Source organism: Equus przewalskii, chromosome 7, assembly GCF_037783145.1.
Source record: "Equus przewalskii isolate Varuska chromosome 7, EquPr2, whole genome shotgun sequence".
Lineage (NCBI taxonomy): Eukaryota > Metazoa > Chordata > Mammalia > Perissodactyla > Equidae > Equus > Equus przewalskii.
The window spans coordinates 26,790,904-26,796,608 of NC_091837.1; positions in this window are offsets into that span (position 1 = coordinate 26,790,904).

Here is a 5,705-nt window from a genome sequence, read left to right on the forward strand (position 1 = left end):
GAGAACCCATGTCAAGGGTAACGAAGTCTCTCGCTGAGGAAGTGTGGTTGCCTGTGAAAAGTGATCACATGTTCTCAACCCGAAGGCAGTGGATCACAAGGCATTGCATCACCTGGAGCCATGCTGGTGCATGATGGGAAACTCTTGACGTCACAGAAACTTGAGGTTACCACGTGCTGGGCCGGAGGGTGGAGAGGGCACTTGACTGGGAGCAGGCATCTTGGAGGTCTTGAGCATGAGGTCTCTGCCCTGAGCCTGGCTGGAGCTTGATTCCTAGTCTCTAAAAGTGGTGAGATGGTCTAGACCAATGGGATTATCAGGTTTGCCCAAATGTGACGGCCATTACAAGGTCACAGGAGATAACATGCAGAACGCAGATAACATGCTTTCTAATGGTGAAGGGTGTGTTTTTTACTTTCGTGCCATAATAATAGTCCCATCTTCACGGGCCACCATGGGAATTCAATAAACTTCTAAGGCTTTAAGTGCCGAGCGCACTGCCCGGCATAGAGGAAGATCCTAGGGAGCAAGAGTCAGTTTTTAAGGAGAAGTTAGATGGACGGTTTCACCTCCACATTCGACATCCCCTTGGGAACATGAGGGGAGGGCATGTCTTCCTGATCAGAGAGACAACTGTCATGATCAGATCAGAGAGAGATCTGTCATGAGGGATTAGGGGATAAATAGAAAAAGTCAAAAAGTCAAAATGGTTTCTGGCTCCCCCACTGCGTTCCGCTCACCTCCCCACACAGCAGGCTGCCAGGTCCCCCCCACCGATGTCGACAAGCTTGGTTGATGTTCTGTGATGACTTCCTCACCTCGTACCACACTGTCGAGGGCAGACACCATTAAAGATGAGCTCCTTTGTTTTAAACTCAGCACTGTGAAAGCCATTTTCAAGTAAAAGTAAATAACGGAATTTCCATGACCAGGGAGAATTTGTCTTCTGCTTGCCATCTTGTCAAAAGTCTGTGCTCACAAATATTCATTTTTCTGAAAGTTTGCTTTTTTGAATTTTGACCCCATTCACAAAACTCATTCAAGTGGCAAAGCACCAAGAAACCACAGTAGTATTTGCGGAAAAGTGAAATAAAGATTCACGATATTAACAGAAAATAGCCAAGTTAGTGTTCTGTGCTCAGTTAGATGCAATTAGAGACTGGTTCTTACGTGAGCTAAATTTAACAAATAATGTATCGAGAAAAATTGTGTCTATTAACCTGAATTTTTTTTTCTGTATTATGGATGGTCCTTTCTCTCTTGTGTTTAAATATATAATAATGACACCTGCTTGTTGTACTGTGTTGTATTACGAGGAATAAACGAAATCATTTTAAAGCAGCATTTAACACGATGCTCAGCATACAATTTTGAGTAATTGTCGAATAGTGGCATACATTTTTTTGGGAAACATTGTAGTATTGTAATGGAGTCTCCCAAATGCTGGCCTCTCCATGGGGGTTGACCTATATAAAAATTTACATAGTCTGCTGTATCTATTTCAGATAAATTTCTCATTACTCCATATTGCGCTGGGCCAGAAGCCTCCTGTTGCCTGGTCCCCGGAAGTGGCCAGTCTCTATAGCTGGACGGCGGGCTGGGGCAGCTTCCATACCATTAAGCAGCAGCAGCTAAAGCAGGGGCTGCCCAAACCAATCTCCCCTCCCCTCGTGTCAGAGGGGAGAAATATCTGAGTGAACCAGGCCAGGTGAGCACCACAGCCAACTGGAACACCTGCCCCGTAAAGGTGTGTGGTCACCTGTGTGGAAGAGCTTATTCTAACTGTCTAAGGCACCTGGCCACCGGGAATAGTTTTAAAGGAATCCTCCTCTCTTTTACGTCTCCTAACCTTCTTGATTCTAGTAAAATAATAATGACAGCAGCTACCAAACATTGAAGATTTACCATCTGCCGGCTGTTGTGCATAGCCCCAAGCATAGTGCTGAAACGCTGTCTAGTGTTCTGCAAAAAGGCTGTGACGTACTTTACAGAGAAAATACGTGTTCGCCAAGATTCGTTCAGGTGTGAGTGACAGTGCTGTTGACTGTGAGCTCAGTGCTAATGAAACAGGTATTACATAAGATATCTTTAAACAGAAACACACAACAAGGTTATGTATCGATTTATTCATGAAAATAGAACCAGAGATTGCAGAAATTTAGCCCTCTACTTTCCCTAGGAACGATGGTTCAGTATTCACTAATTCAGTGTCTGCAGTACTAGGCAGAAAAGAGCTGCCGCGAATAGCGAGAATCAACTTTGCATCTACCTGAGCTCCGTTTTCTAACTACCCTGCTAGTTACATCCATGTCTTTGCTTACTGTTCCATCTGCTCTCCTTTCCCACTGTCTTCACTGAGTGAGCGATGGTGAGATTTTATCTGTAGAGGATTCCATTGATTTATGGCACAGCATCTGCGCCCTTTCTCGGGGTGATGCCATCTTGATGGATTTGAGAGACCTCCCTACTCTGGTAAGATGAACTCAACTGGGACTGACTGTCCATCACAATTCTTCACTTTCCTGTAGACAAGCAGTGGGTGTCAGAACCAAGCCAGGCCAATCTGGACCATGAGTCTTGAGTTATAAAGGCTGGGAAGCAGGTGGGGCTCATTCACTGAGTTATTTCTGTTTTACAGGCCTGGGGCTGCTCTTTCGGTCCCTCTCCTTTCTAAAACCTGTTCTTTTCTATTCAACTCTGGTACGACGATAACCCTTATGTCTTTCATAAAGCCGCTCCCCACTTTTTGTTATGTTTGCCAAAATTAGCTTTTGTTGCTTTTACCAAAGCTTCAGCTCAACTTCCATCTCCGTGAAATTTTTCTGTCATCCCACAACCTTTTCATAGATTCCACTGTCTCTCATTTTAATCTCTGCTCGACTCTGGGCACTCATCTTTCACAGAAACACATAACACTTTATTACTAACTTTTATTTACAAATCTCTCTCCTAATAAACTCATTAAATTGCGATGAATGAGGTAATGAGCCCTTAGCAAATTAGGTTGCTTGGTAAGGCGATGATTTGGAGGAGCTGAGAGGAGGAATCTGAGTCTGTGAGAATAACCCTTCTTGTGTTCTCGAGCTTGCGCTAAACAAGGCATCAAGGCATAGCAGAGACAGGACTGGAAGGAAATGCAGATGCACAGAAAGCTGGAGGGTGATTTTAGAGCCACCGGTGAATTTTCATCTTTCTGTGCAGTCTATAAAAATGCCACATCAAAGTATGGCTAGAAAGACATCCTTGTCAAGACCGAAGCTTTCAGCACAATCAGGACTGAGAGGGGAAAATATTAAAATGCCACCACTCGTAAAGATGGGGTTTTCCAGTCCTGCAAAAAATGTTTCCACAAATGCCACAGGAAATGCCCCATTTAATCTCCACTCTAGTCTACGTTTTTAAATAAATTTCATTTTTTAGGAGAGTTTTAGGTTTATGGAAAAATTGTGCAGAAAGTACAGCAAGTTTCCACAGACTCCTTCAGCCTAGATAATTTCCTGTTATTAACACCTTGTGCGGGTGTGGTGCACTTGCTAAGATTGATGCACCAATATTGATACATTGTTATTAACTAAAGTCCATAGTTTACATTATGGTTCACTCTTTGTGTTGCATATTTCTATCGGTTTTGAGAAATGCGTAATGCCCTGTAGCTGCTATTATAGTGTCATAGTGTCATACAGAATAGTTCCATTCCCTGACACATCCTCAATGCTCCACCTCTTCACCCCCGGCCCCTCAACCCCTGGCAACCATAGATCTTTGCACTGTCTCCATAGTCTTACTTTCTCCAGAATAACATAGACTGGAATCATTCAGTGTGAAGCCTTTTCAGATGGGCTTCTTCCACCTAGCAACATGCATTTAAGTTCCCTCCATGCCTTTCTGTAGCTCTATAGCACATTTCTTCTCATCTCTATTTCTAGTCTCCATGCATTTTTTTTCAAGTTTTATCGAGAACTAATTGACATACATCACTGTATAAGTTAAGGCTTACAGCATGATGGTTTGATTCACATATGTTGTGAAATGATTATCACAATAGTACATTCTATATACTTTTTAAAAATGAAAACCTGGCTTTTTCTTGTCACCTATTTGCTGAGGAACACCCTTCCCTGAGTCTCTTTCAGGTCACTGGCATTAAATAAATGAGTTGGAACTAACATTTTATTTGATTTATTTATGGAAATCAACATTTTAAAAGATGTGTAAAATACCATTTACAATTAATAATAGAAACATAATATTATTTATGGTCAGTTCCATGTAGCTAATTGACTCTCAGTTACTGTTTCTGTTTATTTTGCTGTGCTTGTGTCTCAGTAGACAAAACACGGTTGCAGTTTAATCATGATTCGACCAATGGAGTTGCCTCTCTGTCTGCTCGTCCCATGAAGTTTATTGTCCCTACATCTGCTATGGGATCTACTTTTAAGTTATTTTTCCCCCTCCTGTGACTTGTGTTCATTAGATTGAAACCTCTTTCAGCATCAGCACCGCTCATTCCAATCGTGCTGTCTTCGTTGTTCTTTGGAATAGTTGCAAGGATTGGAACGATTACTTAGTTTTAAATTAGTTAATGATGGTTGTATCTACAAGAAGATCACAGAATTCTTGCAGATCAGCTCTTGCAAGCTGGCATGATCCAGCTTTCAGCACGCCACTCTTACCAACCTTGTCTCGCTGCCTTTATTTTGAAATATGGGAAAGGTTAGGTGTAAAATGGCTGTGGCATCTTTTATCACCTCCATGAATTTGTAAAGGTGTTTGTGTAATCCTCTTTGATTACACACAAGTCACTCCTGCTCCTGCCTGGTTTTGCATTGTCTGGATAAAAGAAAGTTAGACACTGCACACTAATTATTCATTAATAAGGGCAGATTAGTTGTGGGAAAAGGGGCTCTTCCAATGGGTTCATTGAAAGTATCACTGGGCGGTTGGAGAACTCAGCAAATGGCTTTGAACAAACACTTCTCATGGAGAATGGTGATTAATGAAAAATGGTGATTAATGAAAAGTAACTCGTATAATACATTCCACCACTGGCATTGTGACTGGAAAAACCAGTAGCTGAGAAGTCCTCATTTCAGCTTTTGGAAGTGAAACTGCTATTTCCTGAAGCCAAATTGTCTCAGGTCAAATCCTAGATATGCTGCTTATTTTCTTTGTGACTTGAGGCAAATGGCTACGGTTGTGCCTTGGTTTCCAAGTGTATACAATGGGTATGGCATCAATAGTTCCCATGCACTTACAGCAGCATGGGATAAAGGAAGCAATGTATCAGTGCCAGCTGTAATTATCATCACATGTAGAACGTATCAATCAAGATCCAAGAAGGAGCCATACATCGTCACACTCAAATGAGTAATCAGAGAATTATCAATGTGCGGGAACTCCTTAGACAGGCTCTGGCAGGATTAAGGGAACCAAGAATGCATGATAAAGCACCCAAGAATCAGCAAAAGTGGGAAGCAGTTACTACTCCTAAACTGAAGGATCAGAGGAAAACATGATTCCCAGAACACAAGGAAACACCCATCAGGAGTGTGGCCTGTGGCAGAGGAAGGCAGACGCCTCTAAACTACACCTGGTGTGCAGTTGGATGTGACATCATTTGGGGTCTCTTCTATGCACTCTTGTCCAAGGAGGAGCTCAGAGATGTGGCCTTTTTTATCATGTGGCTTCACCATCTCACAATCCTT